Source organism: Saccopteryx leptura, chromosome 4 (assembly GCF_036850995.1).
Source record: "Saccopteryx leptura isolate mSacLep1 chromosome 4, mSacLep1_pri_phased_curated, whole genome shotgun sequence".
In the NCBI taxonomy this organism is placed as follows: Eukaryota; Metazoa; Chordata; class Mammalia; order Chiroptera; family Emballonuridae; genus Saccopteryx; species Saccopteryx leptura.
In genome coordinates, this window is record NC_089506.1 from 205156789 (window position 1) to 205168897 (window position 12109).

The 12109-nt window shown below is 55.1% G+C and overlaps 1 non-coding gene across 1 annotated transcript; it reads right to left on the reverse strand.

The window, feature by feature from the left end:
• Positions 1–806: 806 nt before the first annotated feature.
• On the reverse strand, positions 807–1014 carry LOC136404565 (small nucleolar RNA U3). Its single transcript, XR_010751308.1, has one exon. It is a non-coding gene; the product is annotated as a small nucleolar RNA U3 (small nucleolar RNA).
• Between the last annotated feature and the right edge of the window lie 11095 nt (positions 1015–12109).

The window sequence follows — 12109 nt, forward strand, 5'->3', positions numbered from 1 at the left end:
CTGAAGCAGGACCATCCCCCACTTTCTCTGAGTTGGCTTCTGACCTCTCCTTGGGCCCCCTTTTCATATGCAAATTAACACCTCAGGGAGGCTCTGAGGACTGCTCCTGTGAGGGTGCCCACTGGGGCTGGACAGATAGGTGGGGGCGCAAGCACCCCACTCCAGAGGAGTCCTAGCAGGGGAGTGAGAAAGCCGCTAGGTCTGCAGTATCCGACTCCCCTGTGGGTGTGGCCAGGCGGCCTGCAGCCAGAGTGCTCGCCATGGTCCCAGTCCCCTCACTTCCGCCCCTCTGTTCCCCAGCACTCCCCAAGGGTCTTCCAGGCCCGAGAGGCAGCACTCCCCTCTCCCACCCTCCTCTCCAGGCTGCTCAGCTCTTCTGAGCCCCGGGTTCCTGCAAAATGGGGATACTGAGACTACCAGATAGCACAACACATGAGATTGTCATCTCTGCGGGTCCAAAGCGGGTGGAACGGAGGAAACGTCCTCGAGTTCCATCAGATAGATGTCTCCTTTCTGGTAGCTAGAATGAGGACCAAATGAGGCCAAAGCCAGGAGCCCTTGGCACAGCGCCTGCCCCCCTAAATGCTCACTGCCATTATTATGACTTATTGTTGGGGGGGGGAATGGATGGTGAATGACACCTCCGTACCCGAAAGCTCAGCCCAGGGCAGGGGCACACCTCGGCCCCATCCCAGGGGTTTCCAAATCCCGCAGCTTTGTCCAGGGAGGTGCCAGGTGCCCCTCCTGGCCCCGCCACAGTCCCGGACTTGCCTGGACACTCCTTGCTGAGTCTTTCATTTTAAGAAACCACTCACACTGCGTCCTGCCCCTTTACTCTTCCAAAGAAAAGAACATCATCAATGGCTAAGAGCAGTTGCAAAAGCAACACCAAAAGCCAGCTTCATGCTTGGGAGAGAACGCTCTGTCTCCTCCCCACGGGCTCACGTGCTCTCCACCCTCAGAGAAACCTCTCTAGTAACAGACTGTAGAAATGACGCCTGAAAGCGGAGTCTCGAGTCTGTGATTCTTACTTCCCCCGGAAAAGCCCTGATCCATTGTCTGCCAGGCCAGGGAAGTGGGGAGGGGAGATTCTGCGAGTTGCAGGCCTAGAAGCAGGAAACGTGACTAAGGGGAATCCTGCTAGGCTCCCTATCATCTAGGAGTGATTAAGTGGGGTGTCACAGGTGTGTTCTAATACACGGGGCGGGGGTGTGTGTGCCATTGCCAAACCTCTGTCTGAGGCCTGCCTCTCCTCCCCTCCCTAGGACCAGGCCCTGTCTCTGAGGCGCTGGGAGGCAGATACTGAGCGTTTCATTCATTGATTCATTTCTCATTTGTCCATTCATTGCATTAGATTGATCACAATGGCTCATCTGGGTGACTCATGAATTGGTCCAGCCCTTCATTCATTAGTGATAAGCCCGGCCAGCCTCCTGTGGCCGGTCTGCCCAGCGCCGTTGCCCTGCCAAGTGTGGTTTCTTCTGAAATCTTCCCCGGATTCAGGAGAAGGGCTACTACCCAGGAAACTCAGTGCCACTACGTTAAGTCAGGATTTGAATCAGGCCTGCCATCGTCTCTAGGTAAACTGTCGCTGTCCCTTCTCCAGCTGTGTCTCCCTTGCTAGGCTGGGGACCCTTCTCTAAGCTGCTGGAACAGTCTGAAGGCACCCCAGTGCAGCTCCAGTGCCACGTGCTAAGGTAATCGTGAGCCTGTCAGCTCCTCCCCAGACTGTGAGGGCAGGGACCTTGTTGATCACCTGTGTCCCTCACTCAGCACAGGTGTCTTAACACTCAGCTCATGAAGATTTGTCTCATGAATCCACCTGTCCCTCAAGGGTACACAAGGTCCCTCAACCTGCACTCCAACCCCTGCGGAAGGCCGGTGTCTTCCCCATAGTGCTTGAAGAACTTGCGGAGGCTCCGGCGTTCCCATTGGCTCCCCGCCGCACACGGGTTCTCCGCTCCTCCTCTCGTGGACCCCAGTGAAAAACCCAGCCCCTCCAGGAAGTCCTCATAATGAACCCGCACTCTCACAGGAGGAACTTGAGGAGGGCGGGTTTCCCAGGGTTGGGGAGTGTAAGACAGGGAGGGGGCCTGGTGATTTCAGGCTGCCCTCCATGGCAGATAGCAGGGCTGCGGAACCTCTGGGAGAGGCCACCCAGCTGTGGGTCCTCCCAAAAGATGGGATTTCTTGGGTGGGTCGCAAGGTTGATTAGGAGCTCAGTGTGTGCGCCTGTGTGGACGTCCCATTGCCTCGGTACAGAGAGGTTCCACGAGGGCCCGGCTGATGCTTCAAGGGGTTCACCGGCTGGAGATGGAGTTCATACCGATGCCCCTACCGGAGCTTGCAGTAACCCAGGGTGGGGTCAGTCCAGGCTGCAGACCCCACCCGGCCCCACCCTCCCAGGCTCAGACGTTCCAGTTTTTTACCCTCCCTGGTCCAGAGCTGTGCCCTGGGTTGGTGGGCAGAGTGAAGCCCCTTTTCACGGAGGGAATGATCCTCCAGGGTCCTGTCTTCATGCTGGTTCTCTGAGGCGACTCAGGTTCAGACCCAAGGCCATGTTTCCCGGCACCAGCTCAGGTCACCTCCAGTCAGCCTTCCGTTCCCCCTTCAGTGGTGGCGCCCCTGGGATTGGCCTTTTTTGGAGTTATCAATATGTATTTTAAAATTACTTCCATTTATAATATTTCATTCCCCACCACGGGGGCTCCTCACGGCCCTTAGGATAACAACCGGGCTCCTTGAAACAGCCCCACAAACCCCACGCGACTCAGTGTGCACAGTTCCAGGAAGAATTAGTGTGTCCATGAATCAGATGAGAAGCTGAGTGCAGAGAAGAGGAGGAGCCCTGCCTGGCATGGGGGTGGGGGTGGGGGTAGGGTACCTCCTGGGTGCCCGCCTGAGGCTGCCTGGCCTCTCCCTCCCTCCCAAGGAAGCAGACACGGGGCAGGATCCACGTGGCCACTGGCACCGGTGCCCGGCAGGTAAATACTGGGTGTGGCCCTTCCTTCTAGGAATGGGCTGCCTGGAGGTTTCCTTCAAAGAAGTGGGCTAGGCCCTGCCCATCACGAGGCCAGCCCTGAGGCTGAGCCAAGGACTGTGTTATAGACCCACTCCGTGGACCAGGCTGAATGGACGGCAGCACTGGGCACTCTGGTTTTGCCTGTGAAGACACATGGTTAGGGGCTAGGTCAGAGGGACTGGGTTCTAGCCCTTGGAGCAGCCCTGGGACCTCAGGTTGGTTGCTTTCCCTCTCCGGTCCTCAGTTTGTCCATCTGTACAATGGGGGTGATAAAGCACCCACTCGATTGGGCATGGCTGGAGTGAGAGACCTGGTAGGTAATGTGCTTGGTGTATTCTTATGCCAGCCTCTCTGGGCCTCAGCTTCCTCCTCTGTGAAATGGGTGAGCAGTGGGGCCTCCTCACAGGGCGGGAAGAGGAAAGGAGCTGACGTATACCACATGCCCGGTGCAGTCCAGGCAGTGGCCGGGATGTGCCGGAGTGGAGACTGTAATCAGCACCAATGTGCACAGAGGGGCAACTTTGTCTCACTCCTGCTGACGGCAGGATGACCTGCTGTCATTACTCTCAGGGTCCAAACGCAGTCTCTCACATCAGCTCTTGATTCGGGAGTCTTGTCTTTCCATTCCTTCCCCTCCCGAGGGGCCCCCCGGGACAAAGTTTCCCGGACAATCGATGCCATCATTCCAGGAAGCAGGCCCCAGCAGAGGCCCTGATTTCCCCCCATTTGCATAGCCACTTCTGCAACTCTGAGGTCCCTGGGCCCCTTTTCCTGGCTGTTGTGGGCTGGCGTCTGTCCAGTGCTGGTGCTTATCCTGGGCAGTGACTACTCAGGACTGGGATCCTATGGCGTGTGGGAGACACTGTTAGCCCCCCCCTCCCAGATGTCTGGTTCTCCTCCCCTCCTGGGTGGGCCCGCACCCTCTCACAGACGGTGTGCTCCAAGGTCTTGCTTGACTAGTGCATGTGAGCAGGTGAGGTCTTACCTGGGAGCTGAAACCCTTCAGAGCTGGGGGGACCCTCCTGCTGTGCTCCTCTGTCGTCCTGTACAGAGATGCATGGTGCCTCCCTCAGCTGGGGAAATAAGTGATTGTGACAGGCAGAGCCCTGCACCCAGCGCTGGCCACGTGGTGAGAGCTCAGCCTGGCTGTGCTCAGCCACCTGTGACTGCAGCATAACCCAGGCCACCCTGACCTCGGTGGACACGCAGTCTCCAGGCCTCGAGCTGGATTCTGGAATTCTTGTGACTGGGACATACCATGACTTCTGGCTCTTCTGTGGGTCCTTTGCAGGTGTGGGCACTGGGGATGGGGACACCTCCCTTAGCCTGCCTGCACAGCCACGTCCACCCGCTGTTCCATGGAGAAGCAGGACTCCTGTCTCCTCTGCTTTCAGCGGCACCCCCTCTGTTTTTCTGGGTGTCCAGAGCCCCAGGCCCATCCTCTCTTCCTGGGTGGAGTCAGGGCTCCCTTTTTTCACTTAGTCACCACAAGATGATCTCTTTTTCTGTGTTGTTATTTTTTTTATATTCTACATGTAAGTGAGATCATACAGTATTTGTCTTTCTCTGTGTGGCTTATTTTACTTGGTGGAACACCCTCCATGTTTATTCACATTGTTGCAAGTGGCGGCAGGATTGTCTCCTTTTCACGGCTGCATAATATTCCACTGTGTGCATACACTGCGTGTTTTTTTATCCATTCACATGTCGAAGGACATTTAGGTTGATTCCGTATCTTGGCTATGGTGAATAATGCTGCTATATACATAGAGGTGCATATATCTTTTTGAAATAGTGTTTCGGGTTTCTTCGGATAAATATCCAGAAGTAGAATTGCTGGATCACCTGGTTGCTCTACTTTTAACTCTTTGAGGACCCTCCATACCGCTTTCCCTAATGGCTGCACCATTCACATTCCCATCCACAGTGAACCGGCTTCTGTTCTCTCTCCACATCCTCACTAGCACTTGCTGTTTGTTGTCTTTTTGATGACAATCCTTCTAACAGATGTGAGGTGACATCTCATGGTGGTTAATGAGTTCGTTTTAAACCCAATACGTTGAAAAGCTCATTTTAATCGAAAAGGACATTTCACAATATTACCACAGTTGAAACTCTAATTTGTCATAAGTAGCAGGTAACTTAAACAAGTACCATGGAAATAAAATCAAACAGTCAGTTCCGGCTCCATAGGTTGCCTGTTGAACATTGGGGGTTTCTGGCCCTGGCCAGTTAGGTCAGTTGGTTAGAGTGTTGTCCTGATACACCAAGGTTGCAGGTTTGATCCTTGGTTAGGCTACATACAAGAATCAACCAATGAATGAATAAATAAGTAGAACAACAAACTGATGTTTCTTTCTTTCTTTTTTTAAAGTGAGAATAGGAGAGATACAGAGACAGACTCTTACATGCCTCCTGCCCAGGATCCACCCAGCAACCCTCATCTGGGGCCAATGCTCTGCCCATCTGGGCCATGCTTGCAACTGAGCTATTTTTAGCACCCGAGGCAGAGGCTCCATGGAGCCATCCTCAGTGCCCAAGGCCAATGTGCTAGAATCAATCGACCTATGGCTGCGAAGGGGGGGGGGGAAGGGGAGGGGAAAGGGGGAGGAGAGAGTGGGGAGGAGAAAAGGGAAAGGGGGAGGGAGAGGAGAGAGAAGCAGATGGTCACTTCATCTGTATGCCCTGACCGGGAATTGAACCCAGGACTTCCACAGGGTTGGATATTTCTCTCTCTCTCTCTCTCAAATCAATATAAAAAAATTTAAGTTTGGGGGTTTCTTTCTTTTGCAAAAAGGGGAGATGAGCACATGTTTAAATAGCTGTTAAAGACCAACAAGCGCCCACAGAGACTTTCTTCTTTGCCTTCAGCTGAAGGATAGGAAGGAAAAGGGAATCTCTTTCTCTTCTGTGCTCTGAGGCACCTCACTCGGGGGACCCAGTGGGGCTGCGGAGAGCCACTGGGGGATTGTATGGGAGGGGGCGAGGGGGGTGGGCTCCGCACATGATAACACTGTCCCCATCCTCACACTGTCCCCGTCCTCACAGGCCGCCCTCTAACCCGCCCCCCTTGGCCATATTATGGGAAACAGACCTGGGTTCGCATCCTGCCCCGGGACTGGAGCACGTCTCGGCCTCTTCTCCACCTCCACGGCCCTCTCTGGGAGGAGGAAGCGCTTTGGGAGAGGCAGGGGGAGGCATCAGTGCTGAGGCGGTGAGACATGGTCGCCCCAGCAGGGTCCGTGTGCGAAGCCTGCCCACCCAGCCCAGGCCAAGACCCAGGCTTCCCTCTCTGCTGGGGACCAGGGGCGGGCCGTTTCCCAGATCTGTGGCCTGGGACGAGACCCGTAACCTGTCTGTGCCTCGGTCTCCTCACCTGGAAAGGAGGGAAATCACAGTGCCCACCTCATAAGGTTACTGAGAGCATGCAGTGAGATGGGTGAGGTTGATCCTTTCAGCACAGGGCCTGACGCAGAGGGCGCGCTTAGCAATGGCGCGTGATGAAGAGGAGGAAGATGACGAGGATGAAGATGATGAAGATGAGGGGGAGAGGCTGATGAAGACAAAGATGACAACAGTGACAACTGTTTGTGGAATAACACAGGGCAGGGAAGCACAGACTCAGAGTGAGTTTCCCACGTGACCCCCGTGATTGCCTCCTCACAGCTCAGCAGCATCCAGCGAGGATGTGCGAGTGGCCCCGTGGCCGGACCTTGTGGTGGTCTGTGTATGGGGCTGCTTCTCCAGAGGCCAGGCGCCTCTGAAGGACACCCATGGTCTCGGCAGCCCCTGCCCAGCCTGGGACAACCCTGCACAGAGGCTCCAGGGGCCTGCAGGGGCCTTCCAGCGGCTACTCTCTGGAGTCAGAAACCAGGGTAAGCAGTCGACTCACCTCAGGGAGCAAAGGGTCGTTGTGTGAGCACCACTGGGGCCAGCCACTCACCACAGCTCCACTGGGCCAGGTGGGAATGTTTGCCCACCGGCACCTTGGGAAGAAGGTGTCTGAACTTCTACTTATCTGGACAAGAAACTGAGGCTCAGACATGGAAAGTCACTTGCTCTTCATCACAGAGAAAGTTGGTTGTGGAGTCAGGGGTCAAGCCTGGGTGTGTCTGGCCCCAAGGGGCCATATGTGGATGTGTGCATCATGGGGACATGTACGAAGGCGCACACACTGTGTGCAGGTGTGCATATTTACACATGTGCATATGTGTGCTGGATCCCTCAGTGCAAAGCCATAGGACCTGGTTAGATTGGTGAGCTGGACTTTTGGCAACTGCCTCCTTACTAGAGTCTACTCTTACCCTGACCCAGAATATTCTCCAAAGAGCAATCCGGGTGGTTCTGTTAAAATACAGGTCATGACACGGCCTCCTCTCTGCAAAGTCCGCCTAGGGCTTCCCATGCCCCTCAAAGTCCAGGTCCTGCAGTGGCCTCAGGACCCCTGGCCTCTCTCATCGCCGCCCTGCTCATCTCCTCACCTTTCCCAGCTGCGCCCAGCCACACCCGCCCTCACGGGTCCTGCAACGGGCCCCAGGCCTTCGCACTGTCTGTTCCCTCGGCCTGGGACACCCTTCCTCAGAGGTCCATGAGGCTCCGTCATCTCCTTCAAGCTTTGCTCAAATATCCTTTCCACACACGACCTTCGTGCTCTCCCTGTTGGAAGCTGCAGCCCCTCTGCCTTCTTTTCTTGGCTCTATTTGTGTCTCTCCTGCATGCAGCACTTTGTAGTCAGTCCAGAATTTCTGGGTTTGGTGCCTGCCTCACCGGGAGGTTGGCTCCAGGGGGCACAGAGTTCGGTCAGTCTGCTCCCTGCTGCTTCCCCAGTGCCTGCTATGTGGCTGGTGTTCAATGTTAGTTGAAAAAGGTTCAAATGATGAGAGAAGTGAAACCTTCCTTCCCCACCCATTTGGGCCTTGTCGTGAGGGGCCAGAGGGTGGAGGGGCTTTGCAGCCACTTCTTCTGAGAGACATGTGCCACACCAAAGCCAGGCAGGGGTACAATTCCCAAGGTATTTTGGCACTGACTGCCCCAGAAGGGCTGTTCCTGCCCAGGTGGATTGGCAGGAAAGCCCAGAGTCAATAAAGTGCAGAAGATAAGGAGGTTCAAGAGAAGACACAGAGATAGTGTGAGCTCTGAGCAGTTCCTGTGAACTCGCTGGGCGGGCGAGGGGGTGGGCAGGTGGCCTGCTAGGGCAGCTGGAGTTGGCACGGAGCCCGCCCGGGTGTGTGAGTGAAATGTGGCCTCGCTGTACAGGGGAGTATTATTATTCACCCGTACAAAGGAATGAGATTCTGGCACAGGCTGCATCCTGGATGAACCCTGAGAACTGACCTACGCTAAGTGAAGGGCCAGTCACAAGAGGCCACGATGCTGCCTGAGGCCACTCATAGGAAACTGGATAGGAAGAGTCGCAGAGACGGAAAGATGGGTGTAAACGGGGAATGACTGGGGAATGACAGCTTCAGGGGCCCACGATTTCCTCTAGGGGTGAGAAAAATATTCTGAAACTAGATAGAACCACTGAATTGTTCACTTTAAAATAGTTAATTTTATGTCATGTGACTTTTATCTCAACTCATAATAATACAAAATAATAGAAAGCTGTGGGAAGAGCCACCACCCCTGACGCCCACTGTGCAGGAGGGACACTGCTCCCCCCACATCGCCTGCAGCACCGGCCGGCTGTGGTCCGGAGGCGATTTGAAGGGCTATGAGGACACAGACTGAAATGCCTGAGTCCCGGAGTGAGCTGCTGCCTCCCTTCGCCCTGCCCCTCTGATCACAGCAGGGAGAACACCTTGTTGGGTGCTAACAGGTCTCTAACCCTGGCAGGTCTCACTGGTAGCGGGAGAGGTGGGCCTGGGGCCCAGAGCCCCTGGCAGGTAATGGGACCTGGTTAAAATTTAATGGCACGAATTGGCTTTTATTGTATTCCCTTCTATGGCATCTTTAATTTCTGGCAAGTACAGTGGGTTGGATGGTGACACCTCACCCCCCTCTTAAAAAGATAGCTCCACATCCTAACCCTTGATACCTGGGCATGTGACCTTATTTGGAAATAGGGTCTTTGCAGAAGTGATGAAGTTAAGGATCTTGAGATGAGACCAAACTGAATCAGAGTGGGTCCTAAACCCAATGACTGGTGTCCTTAGAAGAAAAAGAAGATTTGACAGAGGTACAGAGGGAAGAGGCTATGGAAGACAGAAGAAGAGATTGGGGTGGTGCAGTCACAAGCCAAGGAAAGGGTGCCAACAACATCAGAAATCGAGAAAGGCAGAGAACAGTCCCCTGAGAACCCCGGAGGGACACACAACCAGCCGACTCCTCGGTTTCAGACGTCTGGTCTCCAGACTGAGAGAGAACACACTTCTGCGATCCTGAGCCACTCGCTGTGTGGTCCCTCATCACACAGCAGCTCTGGGAGCTGGTACTGGAAGAGCTACTGAGGTTGAGTTTCCAGAGCTGAAGTCTCCCTTCTAGATCCAGTTGATCCTTGAACAATGAGGGGTCCAACTGTGCAAGTCCGATCATACAAGGATTTTAAAAAAGAAATACTGTAAATGTAGATATAGGGTGGGGCAAGAGTAAGCTTACAGTTGTTCCTATGGAAAATAATACAGTAATAAATAATAATACAAGAATGAACTTTTTCATGTACTCACAACTGTAAACCGACTTTTGTCCCGTTCGGTATCTCTTCCTTATGATTTTCTTAAAAACATTTTTTCTCTATTTTATTTATTGTAAGCATATAGTATATAATACATTACACATACTAAATACATGTTAGTCAACTGTTTATGTTATCGGTATGGTTTCAGTCAACAGTAGGCTATCAGCCAAGTTTTTGGGGAGTCAAAAGTTATACTCAGAGTTTTGACTGCATGGGGGACCGGTGCCCCTAACTCCCATGTTGTTCAAGTGTCAACTGTACACTGAGTTTATAAGGTAAGAGTCAAGGAGGTGACAGTCCCGGTGTTAGGGGCGTGTGTTCAGGTGAGCACAGACTCCTGTCTGGAGGGAAATCAGGCTGTGCTGGGTGGCGTGTGGCCCAGGAGAAGAATGGTGGTGGCTGGGTGTGTGTGTGTGTGTGTGTGTGTGTGTGTGTGCGCCAAGGTCCTGCAGGCTGTGCGGCCCTGTGGCCTGTCGAGGGCAGGGAGGCCTCACATTGCCCCATCCAGACACGGGAGTACATTTTCAGGAAAGCCCACTTGTTCCGGTTTGCCGATTCAGATCCGCCTTCCTTTGGAGAAAAGCACTTTAGACTGGGCGGGTTTCCCCCCACTGCCCTGCAGTGCCTGGAGGAGCCGGGACAGGAGGAGAAGGGGGTTTCCTGCGACTGCCCGCTGGAAAATGATCTTCCCCGAGGGCAGGGCAGGGCAGGGCAGGGCCCGAGGTCACCCGCAGGCTGGACGCTGCCCACACACACCAGCCCTTCCATCTTCCAGGTGCCATCAGAGGACGCACAGACAAGCCCACTAGCCCTTCCATCAGGACAGAACCCCCAAACTCTTGCTGGCCACTGGATAGGACCCTGGGGAAACACTGGGCCACTTCTAGCCGGAGGCAGGGCACTCATACTCTGGGTGAGGCCTCTGCCTCTGGACAAAGAACCAGAGACTGGAAGGAGACAAAGTGACTGGTTCAAGGCCACCAAACACGCCACAGGCCGTCCTGGGTTTAAGCCTGGGCTGGAAGGGGGGTAGGGGAAGCTTGTTCCTGAGGTCCTCAGGGCACTGGCCCTGAGCTGAACATCTTGTTCACAGGACTCCCTCCACCCTAACCGCTGACAAGGCAGGCACTTTGAAGACAAAGTAACCCAAGCACAGAGAGATGTCCTGGCCACAGCCACACAGCTGTCGGGGGGCAGATTGCCTCCTGAAGAGAAGCCAGCATTTCTTAAGAGCTGGGAGGCAGAGGTAGAAAAGCCAGTGTTCACTGAGCACCCCCTCTGTGTCCACACGTGTGAGGGGCCTTCAGCCAGGCACCAACTCGGGTCTCACTGACCAGGTCTGGGGCAGCGTGTGGTTCTGGATTGTGAACCAGTGTTCCGAATGATTCTGACACCATTCACGCCTGAGAACTGCTGCCTCACCTCCTTCCTGCAAACAGCCCAGGGAGACTGGGCCCAACAGCCCCTCACCCATGGTGCCTGTCTCCTCAGAGCTGCTGCCCCTGGTCCCGCCGCCCTGAGGCCTGGTTTCTAGCTTCACCACCGTATCCTCTGGGAAGATCCTTTTTCTACACTGAAGTCATCATGATGCATGAGTGCCCATGTCCCATGTGCCCGTGAGGCGCGGGTGCTGTGGGGACAGCGAGGCTGCAGCCAGCCCTGGCACAGCAGTGGCACTGAGAATCCAACCTCAGCCAGGGGCTCCAGCCCCTTCAAAGCCCTGAGCCTCGTGGGCCGACTTCAGGGAACCAATCTGGGATAAACCTGGGCCATGAGGGAAAGGGAGCCCTGCTGGGGGCAAGTGGGAGACAAAACCCAGGGCAGCCCTCCATCTGCAGCAGCCTCCGGCACGAAGTGGGGCAGGGGGTGGCGCCCGGTTCACTTTGGACTCCATTCGGGTTTCACCTCAAGGCCCAGAAGGTCTGGCTGTTTCTAGGCCAGGTTTAAGCTGGAGCGTCAGGAGTTGCCATAAGAACCATTCCAGTGAGTTCCACTCTGGTGCATGTGTTTGGGAGGAAGCTCGCCCTGGCACAAACATCACTGATTCCAGGGCCTAGAAGCACAGTGAGGCCACAGCGCAGAGTTCCCTGCGCCTGTGCTGGGAGGTCGGGCTGTTGACGGCGCCATTCCACAGGTGCAGCATCTGAGCTCGGACGGAGCACCACCTGCCAGGTGAGGCATGAAGAGCATGGACCAAGCTCCCTGCACCTGGTGGGGGGTGGGGGCACTCTCCAGTGGAACCCCTGCACCTGAGTTTTCCCAGCTCTGGGGAGGAACTGGGGCATACCCGGCCAGGGTGGGGCTGCCCACCCCTCTGAGCAGCTGGGACAGGCTGAGGGCCAGATAGCAGAGAGCCTTCCCCTTTGCCCGCACGGCCTCCCCGCCACGGTGCCATGAAGCAGCAGTCTGTG